This window comes from Zophobas morio, unplaced genomic scaffold (genome assembly GCF_036711695.1).
Source record: "Zophobas morio isolate AGI-343-1 ecotype UQ-CSIRO unplaced genomic scaffold, CSIRO_AGI_Zmor_V1 ptg000014l, whole genome shotgun sequence".
NCBI classification, from domain to species: domain Eukaryota; kingdom Metazoa; phylum Arthropoda; class Insecta; order Coleoptera; family Tenebrionidae; genus Zophobas; species Zophobas morio.
Genome location: NW_026972119.1, coordinates 22,687,241 through 22,701,523, shown reverse-complemented (window position 1 = coordinate 22,701,523; position 14,283 = coordinate 22,687,241). Strand labels below are relative to the sequence as shown.

At 27.2% G+C, this 14,283-nt stretch overlaps 1 protein-coding gene across 3 annotated transcripts in view; it reads left to right on the top strand.

Moving 5' to 3' along the window:
* LOC135128651 (monocarboxylate transporter 3) overlaps positions 1 to 14,283 on the top strand; it is a 126,385-nt gene that overhangs the window by 23,631 nt on the left and 88,471 nt on the right. The window lies entirely within an intron of this gene.

The window sequence follows — 14,283 nt, the reverse complement described above, 5'->3', positions numbered from 1 at the left end:
TGGAATTTTCCAATTTTTCGATTCAATTTTTCTTGTTTTCCAATTTTTCGGTTTATTTGGGATTTTTCAATAATTCGATTTTTCAATTTTTCGACTTTGATTTCTCCATTATTTAGTTTTTCGATTCTTCAATTTGTCCATATTAAAAATTTTAGACATTTCGATTTTTTGATTTTTCAGTCAGTCGACTTTTCTATTTTGAATTTTAGATTGTCCAGTTTTTTTGTTTCGGTTTCTCGATCTTTCGTTTTTTCGACTTATCGGTTTTAGATTTTTCGATCTTTAAGTTTTCCGAATTTTCAATTCTCAAATTCCTCGATTTTTCAGGTTTTTGATTTTTTGGATTTTCGATTTTTCGACTATTTAAATTTTAGATTTTCCAGTTTTTTATTGCAATTTCTCCATCTTTGGGTTTTTCGGCTTAACGCTTTTAGATTTTTCGCATTCGGTAATTCAATTTTTCCATTTTTAGTATTTTCGATCTTGGTTTTTTCAGTTCAATTTTTCGCTTTTTCAATTTATGGATTTTTGTAATTAAAAATTTTTTAATTTCGATTTTCAATATTTTGATGTTTCAATTTTTCCATATTTCGATTTTTCAGTTCCTCGATTTTTCAACTTTTCGGCTTTTCCATTTTCAAATTTTTTGGATGTTTCGATTTTCAATTTTTTGACATTTCGGTTTTATGGAAAGTTTTCAGTATCTCGATTTTTCAGTTTTACGATTTTTTGATGTTTCGATTTCCCGATTTTTTCAATTTTTCGGTTTCTCGATTTTTCAATTTCTGAAATTTCCAATTTTTTGACTATACATTATAGATTTTTTGATCTTTTGATGTTTCGATTGCTCGATCATTAAATTTTTTCGACTTTTACATGTACAAAATGATTCAAAAATGACAATACAACATCAATTTATACAAAACTCATTTGACTTAGACCTTGTAAAACTTTTATGACTTAAGCGGCTTAAGCCAACGCACTCTAAATAAGTCAAACTGGCTATTGTATAACTTAACTCAGTCACATATACTTAGTAAAACTTTACAGTTCCCTTGTGGCAACAATGGACAGTAATAATCCTTGCGGGTTTGGCTTAAGCCGCTTAAGTCATAAAAGTTTTACAAGGTGTATGTCAAGTGAGTTTTGTATAGATAGCTTATAACAAGTGAAAAAGTTTACTTTGCTAAAAAAATCAGTTTCATCCACCAAACTTTTTCATTTTGTTCTTACAGAACACAAAGGTTAAACTTATTTTTGGAAGTCACTTCAATCTCAAAGTTAAAGCTAGTTTTTTGTCCAACAAGTATCGTTTCCGATATTTTTAGTCAAATCGATATCACCTGTTCCTCAATAACAAAAAAAAAAACAAAAAACACACAACAATAACTTTCCACATTCAGTAAATTGATTCTAAAACAAATCCCACCCACCGTCGACTACAACACTCTCATGATTTATGAAAGAAAAATCGAATCACCCACAAACTCGCACAAAATTAAATTTACGCCACCTCGATGCATCGTTGTGCCAAATTAAGTTTCCTCGCGATTTTTATACAAGAAAATTCTGACAATAGCCGGAAAATGAGCTGCCACACAAAGCTTTGAAAATTAATTCTGCGTTAACAGTGTTTTTCACGTCCAAAAATTCATAATTTGCCGCTTCGTGACGACAGTGTTCTTAGCCATCTGTCACGTTTTATCGGGTCTAATAGACGCGGGGAACTTGATGAATTAATTAATTCCGAAACAGAGGGAGTTGTTGCCGTTCACATATTTCTGGATATCGAATTATTTTACAAGAAAAATTTAGGTATGTAAACCGCTTAAATGAATAATAAACAAATTCGCTCGAAAGTGAAGATAAGTTGCGACACGTCCAAACATTATAAAATTAGTCCAACAAACAAGTTTCCGATCGAGTACCCACTTGATGCACTTTGCGGCACCTACTTGATCGGTGGCATTCGTGACATCATAATAACTGTTTATTACATTTTGCCAACTTTCACTTCCATAAGAGATTTTGTTGATCACGAACTTTCTCCGCTTATGCCCCAAACTGTACCCAATTATTCCCGCGAACTTGATAATTGAGCCGACTTTTCAGTGTTTATTAAACGATTCCACTTGTTCGAGTCGGCCGGATCTAGCTGATACAGGTAACGTCCAGTACATCTAAAACACTTATAAACTGTTCTGTAAACAGAACTTGGCGCATTTTAACCGTTGAAAGGAATGACAAGCGCGGATTGAAATTTATGTCGCGATAGTTCCAGTTCGTTCTCAAGGTCGCCGCATACATAAAGTACAATCTTATATAATTCAGCAAATGCTTGTGGCACTTAAAGTATCAGCCGATAATGAGTTCAATTTAGCGTGAGCGATCGGATCGCGATCTTGGGGAGGCGGCAAATGCTAGATACCAGTGGCGTAGCTAACTTCCACTGCGTCCCCCCGCAGTTTATAGTAAGCGCCCCCATACACCAAATTTAAAAAGTAATATAAAATTAATATGAAATTACTGGTTTACCAGTTGTGGCGCCGAATAACACAGATTTACAAATAATAATAATTTATACACATAATAATTTTTAAAAATTGTTAATTGATTATACTGGCTTCATTCGACGTTGTCGAGAGTTCATAAATTCGCGTATGACACTGTCGAGATCTAGTTTTTGAGATCGATCACACTCAATGCTCAACACAGCTAAGTTGGTTAATTGTTTTTGACTCATCGTACTTCACAAATATGATTTAATTAATTTTAATTTAGAAAAAGATCTTTCTGCCGTTAAAAAATTATTGTCCATAAACAGAAACTTGGCAATATCTGTAATTTCAGTTATTTTTTGCTGAATAATTTCACCAACAACAATGTTTTTAAAACTAACGATTTGCCCACAGATTGCACTAGAAATATCTTCTTCGTATTTATTTGCCAACTTTGATGCTGCCTCCACAAATTCTTCGTCTGTACTATTCAACATTTCCTGTGGTTCCAGAAAAGAAAAATAGTTTCTGACGTTTTTCATGCTTTCAAACCTATCTTTAATTTAAATATTTAAAATATCAAGAGCAGGATAGAAAACGGTTGTTTTAAATTTTTCAGTGGGATCTTTGAAAACGGTATCTTCACATAATTCGTCATGAAACAGTTTTACTTTTTTTATACGTTTATTTGAAAAAGAATTGTTAATTTTCCAGGTATCAGCACATTTCCTTGATTCCTCCATTATTTGTTCAAAATTGTCACGTATACTTTGAAATTTGCCTTTTAGATGTTCCATCCATTTACAAGCCTCATCTAAAGTAATATTTGAACTCTGTAAAGTTTTTGAGACCAAATTAACATTTTCTAAAATTTTGCATTGAAATACTAATAGAGCAACAAATTCAAATGAATCCATTTTTTTACGAAGAGCTACAGCTTCATCTATTTCACTTTTCTTTTTTGATGTTAAAATAATTTCAGCTCATAACTGTTGAGAGATTATATCTAATGGCAATTAGAGAATCAAATCTCGATGACCATCTGGTGGGGCATAACTTTTTTAAAGTTTTTTTTATAACACACTTATCATTTTCTTTCATCTCAATGTTGTTGTTGTTGTTGCCATCTCGGTAAACTCTCACTGAAATAGACGTATATAGCATTTATTAAATCATAAAATGCGGAAATTCCTGGTACATTCTTAACAGAATCATTAAGGACTAAATTGAGGTTATGTGTAGCGCAATGAACATATTCGGCGTAATGATGTTGTTTCAAGTTCTTCATTTTTTTTTTACCATTTTCCCGATTTTTTAATTTTCATTTTTGGATTTGATATCACAATTTTTCGTTTATTCAATTTTTCACATTTTCAATTCCTCGATTTTCCAATTTTCAATATTTAGATTTTACAATAATTTTCGTGTTTTCGAGCGCAATTTTTCGATTTTTAAGTTTCTCAATTTTTAATCTTTCGATTTTTGAATTTTCCGTTTCTTCAATTTCTCAAGTTTTTAGATTTCTCGAAGCCTTCATTTTATACTTTTGCGTTGTTTCATTTTGAGTTTTCAATTTTACAATTTTTCTATTTTATAACTTTTCCATTTTGTTTATTCGAAAAGTAGAAAATTCGAAAAATTGAAAAATCGGAAAATTAAAAAATTGGAAAAAATTGAAGAAACAAAAAATTGCAAAATCGATAAAACGGAAAATCGAATGGAATTTGTTTTTACGATTTTTTAACTTCGATTTTTTAAATTTTTTAATCTGTATTTCAATTTTTCGATTTTTGGAATTTTCTGTTTCTCGTGTCTAGGTTTATCGATTTTTTTGAGTTTTTCGATTTTTCCGTTTATCTTTTTTTTAAGTAAATATTTCAATTTTGAATTTTCCGATTTCGGCCTATTTCGATTTCTCGATCTTTTGAAGTCTCAATTTTTCGATTTCGATTTCTTGGTTTTTCGATTTTCAAAATTTTCGATTTTTCTAGTACATATTTTAAATTTTCGATTTTTTAAATATTTCATTTTTCCCTTTTATAATCTTTATGTTTCGATTTCCCGATTTTAATTTTTTAATGTGTTTCAATTTTTCCATTTTTGGAATTTTCGATTTCTCATATCTCAATTTTCCAATTTTAAAAATTTTTCGATTTCTCGATTTTTAAGTTTTCGCTATCTCAATTTTAAACATCGCAATTTTGGGAATTTTTCAATTTCTATATTTTTCAGATTTTCGATACTTTCATTTTCCCGATTTTGTAATTTTCATTTTCTTGATTTTATATCACAATTTTTCATTTTTCCATTATCTTTATTTTTTGAATGTTTCTTTGAATTTTATAATTTTTTGTTTATTCAATTTTTTACATTTTCAAACTTTGATTTTTTAAGTTCTTGATTTCCAATTTTTTTATACTTCAAAAAATTGCAAAATCGATAAAACGGAAAATCGAATGGAATTTGTTTTTACGATTTTTTAACTTCGATTTTTTAAACTTTTGCATCTGTATTTCAATTTTTCGATTTTTGGAATTTTCTGTTTCTCAAGTCTAGGTTTATCGATTTTTTTGAGTTTTTCGATTTTTCCGTTTATCTTTTTTTTAAGTAAATATTTCAATTTTGAATTTTCCGATTTCGGCCTATTTCGATTTCTCGATATTTTGAAGTCTCAAATTTTCGATTTCGATTTCTTGGTTTTTCGATTTTCAAAATTTTCGAGTATATATTTTAAATTTTCGATTTTTAAAATTTTTCATTTTTCCCTTTTATAATCTTTATGTTTCGATTTCCCGATTTAAATTTTTTAATGTGTTTCAATTTTTCGATTTCTCGATTTTTAAGTTTTCGCTATCTCAATTTTAAACATCGCAATTTTGGGAATTTTTCAATTTCTATATTTTTCAGATTTTCGATATTTTCATTTTCCCGATTTTGTAATTTTCATTTTCTTGATTTTATATCACAATTTTTCATTTTTCCATTATCTTTATTTTTTCAATGTTTCTTTGGATTTTATAATTTTTTATTTATTCAATTTTTTACATTTTCAATCTTTGATTTTTTAAGTTCTTGATTTCCAATTTTTTTATATTTCGAAGCTTTCATTTCGAACTTTTTCAGTTTTACAATTTTTCGATTTTGTTTATTCGAAAAACTAAAAACTCGAAAAAATGAAAAATTGAAACAATGAAAAACTAAAAACCGAGAAACTTAAAAATCTAAAAAAAAATTAATGAATCGAAGAATGGGAAAGAAGAAAAACCATTCGAATTGAAAAATTGGAAAATCCAAAAATTGTAAAATCGAAAAATTATAAAATCTTGAAAATTGTAAAGTCCAAAAACTGTGACATTCAACCACCGAAAAATTGAAAAATTCCAAAAACGAAAAACTGAAAAAGTGAACAACTTTAAAAATTATAATTATTAGGAGTGTTACATAATTAAAATGAAAACTAGAAAAACTGCAAATGAAAAATTAAAAAAACGGAAAATTGAAAAAATTAAGAAAATTAAAAACCCAAAGGAAATATTGCAAATTGAAAAATTGACGAAATTCAAAACTGTAAACTCGTGAAATTTGCAAACTCTAAAATTTGAAACATCTAAAAGTTGGAAAATCAAAAACTGAAAAATCGAGAAATCGAAAATTTTCAAAAATCGAAAGATTGAAAAATCGAAATTTTGGAAAATCGAAAAACCGAGGAATTCAAACTGAAAAAAGATCGAGAATTCAAGATGTCGAAAAATCTAAATATCTAAAATTTAAAAAATAGAAAAACAATAACGAAAAATTTAACATTTAAAAACAACACAAAATCAAAAAGTCGAAAAATCGAGAAATTGAGAAATGGAAAAATGAAAATTTAGAAAAACCAAAAATTGAAAAGCATAAAAAAAAATTAAAATCGGATATTCGGAACGTAAAAAAAATAAAATCGAAAAATTGAAAAATTTTAAATTTAAAAATTCGAAAACTTGAAAAACCGAAAAACTGAAGAAATGAAAAACCAAAAAATCGACAAATTGAAAAATCTCAAAACTGAAAAGTCGAAAAATTGAAAAACCCAAAAATTGATTTCCGGTAAGTCGAAAAATTAAAATTTAAAAAGTTGAAAAATGAAAATATCAAAAAACTGAAAAATATAGACATTCTCAAAATTGAAATGTTGAAAAATTGAGAAATCGAAAACTTGAAAAATCCAGAATCGAAAAAAAGAACGAAAAGTAAAAACATTTTAAAATCGAAAAAACGAAAAATCGAGATGTAAGAAATCGAAAATTCCAAAATCGAAAAATTGGAATACACGTTAAAAAGGTTAAAATCGGGAGATCGAAGCATAACAAAACATAAAATCGAAAAATGGAGAATTTTAAAAATCTAAAAACTTGAAGAGATAAAAATTGAAAAATGGAAAAGTCGAGAAATCGAAATTAAAAAATTGAGACATCAAAAGATCCGAGAAATGCAGAAATCGAAATAGCCCGAAATCGAAAAACCGGAAAATTTAAAACTGAAATACATATTTAAACTTAAAAAAACGAAAAATCAAAATATTCAAAATTCGAAAAATCAGAAATTTTAAAAATCGGAAGATCGAGAAATCGATATATCAAAAAAGTGAAAAATTTTAAATTAAAAAATTGGAGATATTGAAAAATCCCAAAATTGGAACAACGGAAACTTGAGAAATCGATAAATTGGAAAGAGGAAAAGTCGAAAAATCAAAGAATTGATTAATAGAGAAATTGAGAAATGTAAAAATGATTTTTTTTTAAATTGCAAAAATTGTAAAACTGAAATATCGAAAAATTAAGTAAACAAAAAATCGAGAAATCAAGAAATCGAAAAATTGTAATTCAATTTTGTTTTATTTTTCCACAAAAATTTCGATGTCGAAGATAAAAATTCAACACGGATTCATAGACCATAGGTACACTGTTACTTTTTTTTAAATTTATGTAACATTTATTTGACAAAATTGTAGAACTGAAGAAACGAAAAATAGAAACATTGAAAAACTAGAAATCGAGAAAAAATTAATGAATCAAAGAACGAATTAAATCGAAAAATGTTCGTAAAGTCCAAAAACTAACATTCAAAGATCGAAAAATTAAAAAATTCCAAAAACGAAAAATTGAAAAAGTGAACAACTCTAATAAAAATTATAATTATTATTACATATCTAAAATGAAAATTAGAAAACCTGCAACTCAAAAATTGAAGAAACGAAAAATTGAAAACAAAAAAAATTGAAAAATCCAAAAACTGAAAAATTTCAAATTGAGAAAAAGAAAAAATATAAAAACTCGTTCCTCGAGCGCATTGCGGGATCTGCGGGGGTGCTATTTACGCCACTGCTAGATGCGCCCTAACCTCGGAGTTCCAGTTTTCACTCGCAAATGGAAGATCCGGCGGGAAACTGGGACGCGACAAGTATTTTAGGTTGGTCGACTGGTTGACGAAAATAACCGCGTTGGAGATAATTAAAATGGTGCATTGTGGACTTTATGCAGTTCGGTGGACGTTAATTGTCCTGGGAGTGCTAAATAAACGAACCGCGTCATTTAATAGCGTTAATCAACTGAAATTATAAGCTATAGGCTGTTCAAAAATGAGAATCGGTTTTTGAGCGAGTATTCTCACACTATTTCGGCTCTAACTTAAGTCTGTGCTTGAAAGACAAAAAAAAGCAAATAATGGCTGCTTGTGTTGTTTACTGTAAAATTTTTATCGCCGTTTAACAATGGAATAAAAATCTTCCTGTTTATTACTGTAGAAAAAAAAAAGTCGACTGTTCACGACTTTCAGAACCTTTCATCATTATATTTTTATTGGACGCAGCATGGCGTCGCAATAAAATTTCTTGTTTATTGGCAGAATTTGATCGTTATTTAACGGGAAATGCTTTTGGCGTTGGGAGGAATATCGCGATGTAGTTGGCGGATTTCGGAAAAAACCGAGTGTGTGACCTTGGTGATCTGAGTGTGTTAAAGCAGACAAGTGAGTCAAGTTTCTGCTCTACTAAGTCGAAATAGAATTAAAATAGTTACCAGTGTTTGGTTAATCAACGTGTGACGACTTTCCAAAATTCCGTACTTGTAAACGTTATCTTGTTTAATATTATCACCAGAACAGAACTGACATATCGAGAGAATCTTAAACTACAATTATTTAGAAAGTATTCGGAAAGACATTTAACGTCTAACATTTATAGAAATGTCGACTCTGATTCGTCGGTTTATTTATTGTTATATTTTAATTTTGTAGTGAACGTCAAATTGACGTGAGGAATTTTTTAATGACTTTTCTCGAACTTGTACCTGTGAACTTGATGATGTACCGGTGAGTTGAGCGCCATTTTTGAATCACCCTGTATATGTATAAAAGTCGAAAAATGAAAAAATTGTAAAATAGAAAAACCAAAAAATCGATAAACTGAAAACTCCCAAAACTGAAACGTCGAAAAATTGGGAAATTGAAAAACTGAGAAATCGAAACACTGAAAAACTGAGAAGATGAAACATCCAGAAATCCAAACATCAAAAGATCGAGAAATCGAAGAGTCGAGAAGTCAAAAAATCGAAAAATTACAAATTGAAAAATTGAAAATTTTAAAATTGAAAAAATCGAAAAATGGAGAGATTGAACAATCGAAAAATCTAAAAATTACAAAAATGAACAGTTAAAATATCGAAGAGTTCATGAATCTAAAAATTTTAAACCCAGAAGTCGAAAAATTGGAACATGGAGAAATCGAAACTTCAGAAAAATCTAAAATTCAAAAACTCAAAAAATTTAAAAATAGAGAAAAAGAATAACTGAAAAATTGAAAAAATTGAGAAATTAAAAAAAACGAAAATTCAAAATATCGAACTATTTAAAACTCGAAAAATCGGAATATCGAAACATTAAAAAATCATAAAATCTATAACTGTAAGAAAAATCGAAAGCGAAAAATACAAAAAGATAGAGACATCAAAGAACTGAAAAATTGGAAAATCTGAAATTAAAAAAAAAGAAATATTAATTGAAAAATTGAAAAATCGAAAAAGTAAAAAATCGAGAAATCGAGAAGTCGAAAAATCAAAAAATTTAATCGAAATATTGAAACATTTCAAAACTCTAATATCGAAAAATTAAAACTGAAAAATCGAAAGAATTGAAGAATTGAAAAACTGAAAAATTGATTTCGCGATCTTTCGATTTTTCGACTTATCGGTTTTAGATTTTTCAGTTTTTAAATTTTTCAATTTTGCAGTTTTTCGATTTTTCAATTCTCCAATTTTTCGATTTGTCAGATTTAGGATTTTTCAGTTTTTCAATCCAATTTTTCTTTGATTTTTCAGTTTTCGATATTTCAGTTTTGCGTTTTTTAAATTTTTGGATTCTTCAATCCTTCGAATTCTAGATTTTTCGGTTTCTCGATTCTTTACTTTTGCGATTTTTCAATTTTTAAATTTTAGATTTTTCATGGTTCTGTTTCGATTTCTTGATCTTTCAATATTTTGCCTTTGCTGTTTTAGATTTCCTGGTTTTTCAAATTTTCCAATTTTCCAGTTATTCGATTTTTCACTTTTTCGATATTTCGTTTTGGTATTTTTCAATTTTTCGATTTAGTGTGAAATCGATCCTTCGATTTTTAGATTTTCATTTAAATAAAATAAAAATACTTTTATATTTCTTCATTTTTCTCAATTTTCCGATTCCTCAACTTTTTGATATACATATAAATTTTTTAATTTTTTAAATTTTGGATATTTCGATTTCTCGATTTTTCAGTTCTTCGATTTTTCTATTTTTTAATTTTTCGAATTTTTAAATTTTAGATTTTCCAGTTTTTTGTTTCAGTTTCTGGATCTTCCGATTTTAAAAATGTTTGATTTTTGGATATTTCAGTTTTTAAATTTGAAAATTTAAAATCAATTTGATAATTGAAAAATACCAATACAGTATCGAAAAAATGAAAATTAAAAAATCGAAAAATGAAATACCTGGAAAATCGAAAAAATTGAAGGACTGAAAAACTGCAAGACAGAAGAATCGAAAAATTGAAAAATCGAAGTCTAAAATTGCCAAAAATGGAAAAATTGAGAAATTGAAAAATCGGAAAAGTAAAGAATCGGTAATCGATTTTCCTATTTTTTAATTTTTCGAATTTTTAAATTTTAGGTTTTCCAGTTTTTTGTTTCAGTTTTTCGATCTTTCGATTTTTCTAATTTTCACTTTTAGATTTTTCGATTTTTCAATACTCTGATTTTTAAAATTTTTGATTTTCGGATATTTCAAATTTAAAATTTTTCGATTTTCCAGTTTTTCGATATTTCATTTCTCAAATTTTTCGATATTTCATTTCTCAAATTTTTCGATATTTCATTTCTCAAATTTTTCGATTTTTTAGCTTTTTGATTTTTCGAATTTTCGATTTTTCAATTTTTCGATGTTTCAATTTTTCGATGTTTCAGTTTTGTGATTTTTCAATACATATTTCGGTTCTTCAATTTTTAATTCTCGATTCTATACTTTTCGATTATTCAATTTCCCAAATTTTTCGATTTTAGGTTATCCAGTTTTTTATTAAGGTTTCTCGATCTTTGCATTTTTCAGGTTTTTCAATTTTTCGATTTTTAAAAATAGAATCGAAAAAGTAAAAAATCGAGAAATCGAAAAGTCAAAAATCAAAAACATTAGTTGAAATGTGTATTGAAAAATCCCAAAACTGAAATATCGACAAATGGAAAAATCGAAGAAAAGTTGAAGAATTGAAAAATTAAAAAATACCAATACTCGAAAAATTGAAGAATCGGAAAAAGGGGAAATCGTAAAATTAAAAAATCTAGAGCTCGAAAATTTGAAAAAGCGAGAAATTTAAGAATCCAAAAATTGAAAAATCGAAGTCTAAAATTGCCAAAAATTGAAAAATAGAAAAAGTAAAGAATCGGGAAATCGAGAAGTGTAAAATCCGATAAATCAAACATTTTAAAAATCTAAAAATTGAAAAACTGAAAAATTGAAAATTAGGAAGTCGAAAAATTGTAAGATCGATATCAAAAAACTGAAAAATCTGAAGTTAAGATGTCGAAAAATTAAAGAATCCAAAAATCGAGAAATCGAAAAGTCGAAAAATTGAAAAATTTAAGAAATCGAAAAACGGAAAAATTAGAAACCTAGAAAATCGAAGAATCGAAGAATTGAAAAACTGAAAAACTGAAGAATTGAAAAATTGAAAAATCGTAAAACTGAAATATCGGAAAAATGGGAAATCGAAAAATTAAAAGATCCGGAATTCGAAAGTTTGAAAAATCGAGAAATTTAAGAATCAAAAAATTGAGAAATCGAAAAAATTGAAGAATCGAAAAACTGAAAAATTGAAAAATCGGGTTATCGAAACATCAAAAGATCGAAAAATTGAAAAATAGAAAAAGTAAAGAATCGGGAAATCGAGGAGTGTAAAATCCGATAAATCAAAAATTTTAAAAATCTAAAAATTGAAAAACTGAAAAATTGAAAATTAGGAAGTCGAAAAATTGTAAGATCGATATCAAAAAACTGAAAAATCTCAAATTAAAATACCGAAGAAATAAAGAATCGAAAAATCGAAAAGTTGAAAAATTGAAAAATTTAAGAAATGGAAAAACGGAAAAATTAGAAACCTAGAAAATCGAAGAATTGAAGAATTGAAAAACTGAAAAACTGAAGAATCGAAAAATTGAAAAATCGTAAAACTTAAATATCGGAACAATCGGAAATCGAAAAATTAAAAAATCCGGAATTCGAAAGTTTGAAAAATCGAGAAATCTAAGAACCTAAAAATTGAGAAATCGAAAACATTGAAGACTCGAAAAACTGAAAAATTGAAAAATCGGGTTATCGAAACATCAAAAGATCGAAAAATTGAAAAATAGAAAAAGTAAAGAATCGGGAAATCGAGGAGTGTAAAATCCGATAAATCAAAAATTTTAAAAATCTAAAAATTGAAAAACTGAAAAATTGAAAATTTGGAAGTCGAAAAATTGTAAGATCGATATCGAAAAACTGAAAAATCTCAAATTAAAATACCGAAGAAATAAAGAATCGAAAAATCGAAAAGTTGAAAAATTGAAAAATTTAAGAAATGGAAAAACGGAAAAATTAGAAACCTAGAAAATCGAAGAATTGAAGAATTGAAAAACTGAAAAACTGAAGAATCGAAAAATTGAAAAATCGTAAAACTGAAATATCGGAACAATCGGAAATCGAAAAATTAAAAAATCCGGAATTCGAAAGTTTGAAAAATCGAGAAATCTAAGAACCTAAAAATTGAGAAATCGAAAAAATTGAAGAATCGAAAAACTGAAAAATTGAAAAATCGGGATATCGAAACATCAAAAGATCGAAAAATTGAAAAATCGAAAAGTCTAGAATTGCCAAAAATTGAAAAATAGAAAAAGTAAAGAATCGGGAAATCGAGAAGTGTAAAATCCGATAAATCAAAAATTTTTTAAATCTAAAAATTGAAAAACTGAAAAATTGAAAATTAGGAAGTCGAAAAATTGTAAGATCGATATCAAAAAACTGAAAAATCTGAAATTAAGATATCGAAAAATTAAAGAATCCAAAAATCGAGAAATCGAAAAGTCGAAAAATTGAAAAATTAGAAACCTATAAAATCGAAGAAATGAAGAATTGAAAAACTGAAGAATCGAAAAATTGAAAAATCGTAAAACTTAAATATCGGAACAATGGGAAATCGAAAAATTAAAAAATCCGGAATTCGAAAGTTTGAAAAAGCGAGAAATTTAAGAATCCAAAAATTGAGAAATTGAAGAATCGAAAAACTAAGAAATCGAAAAATTAAAAGATTAGAAACCTAGAAAATCGAAGAATTAAAGAATTGAAAAACCGAAAAATGAAGAATCGGAAAAATGGGAAATTGAAAAAATTGAAGAATTGAAAAAGTGAAAAATCAAAAACTCTAAAATTGCCAAAAATTGAAAAATAGAAAAAGTAAAGAATCGGGAAATCTAGAAGTCTAAAATCCGATAAATCAAAAATTGAGAAATTAGAAACCTAGAAAATGGAAGAATTGAAGAATTGAAAAACTGAAAAATTGAAGAATCGAAAAATTGAAAAATCGTAAAACTGAAATATCGGAAAAATGGGAAATCGAAAAGTCTAAAATCCGATAAATCAAAAATTTTTTAAATCTAAAAATTGAAAAGCCGAAAAATTTAAAACCAAGAAGTCGAAAAATTGAAACATCGAGATCTCGAAACATCAAAAAACTGAAAAATCTGAAATTAAGGCATCGAAGAATGGAAAAATCGAAAAAGTCAAAAATCGAGAAATAAAAAAGTCGAAAAATGATAAATTTAATAGAAAATATTGAAAATCTGAAAACTGAAATATCGAAACATTCAAGAAATCGAAAAATTGAAAAATTAGAAACCTGGAAAATCAAAAATTGAACTGAAAAACTGAAAGATTGAATAATCGAAAAATTTCAGAGTATTCGATTTTACGATTTCAAAGTTGAATATATTGTTATACAATTTTGCTTTTATTTTCCAAAAATCTGAATAGTTAGTAAAAACTCACCGCGGATTCATAAACCACAAATGGAGGAGTGCGTTATTTTATAAAGTTTAAATAACATTTACTGCTGTAAGATTCGATCCTAGATTCCTAACATACATACAAATTTTTCGTCTAAAAGTTGTATAAAAATTTTAACAGCGATGGTCTAATTAAAAAGAATTATAAAAATTGTCAGACGATTTCATAAAACCAAAAAAATATGTTC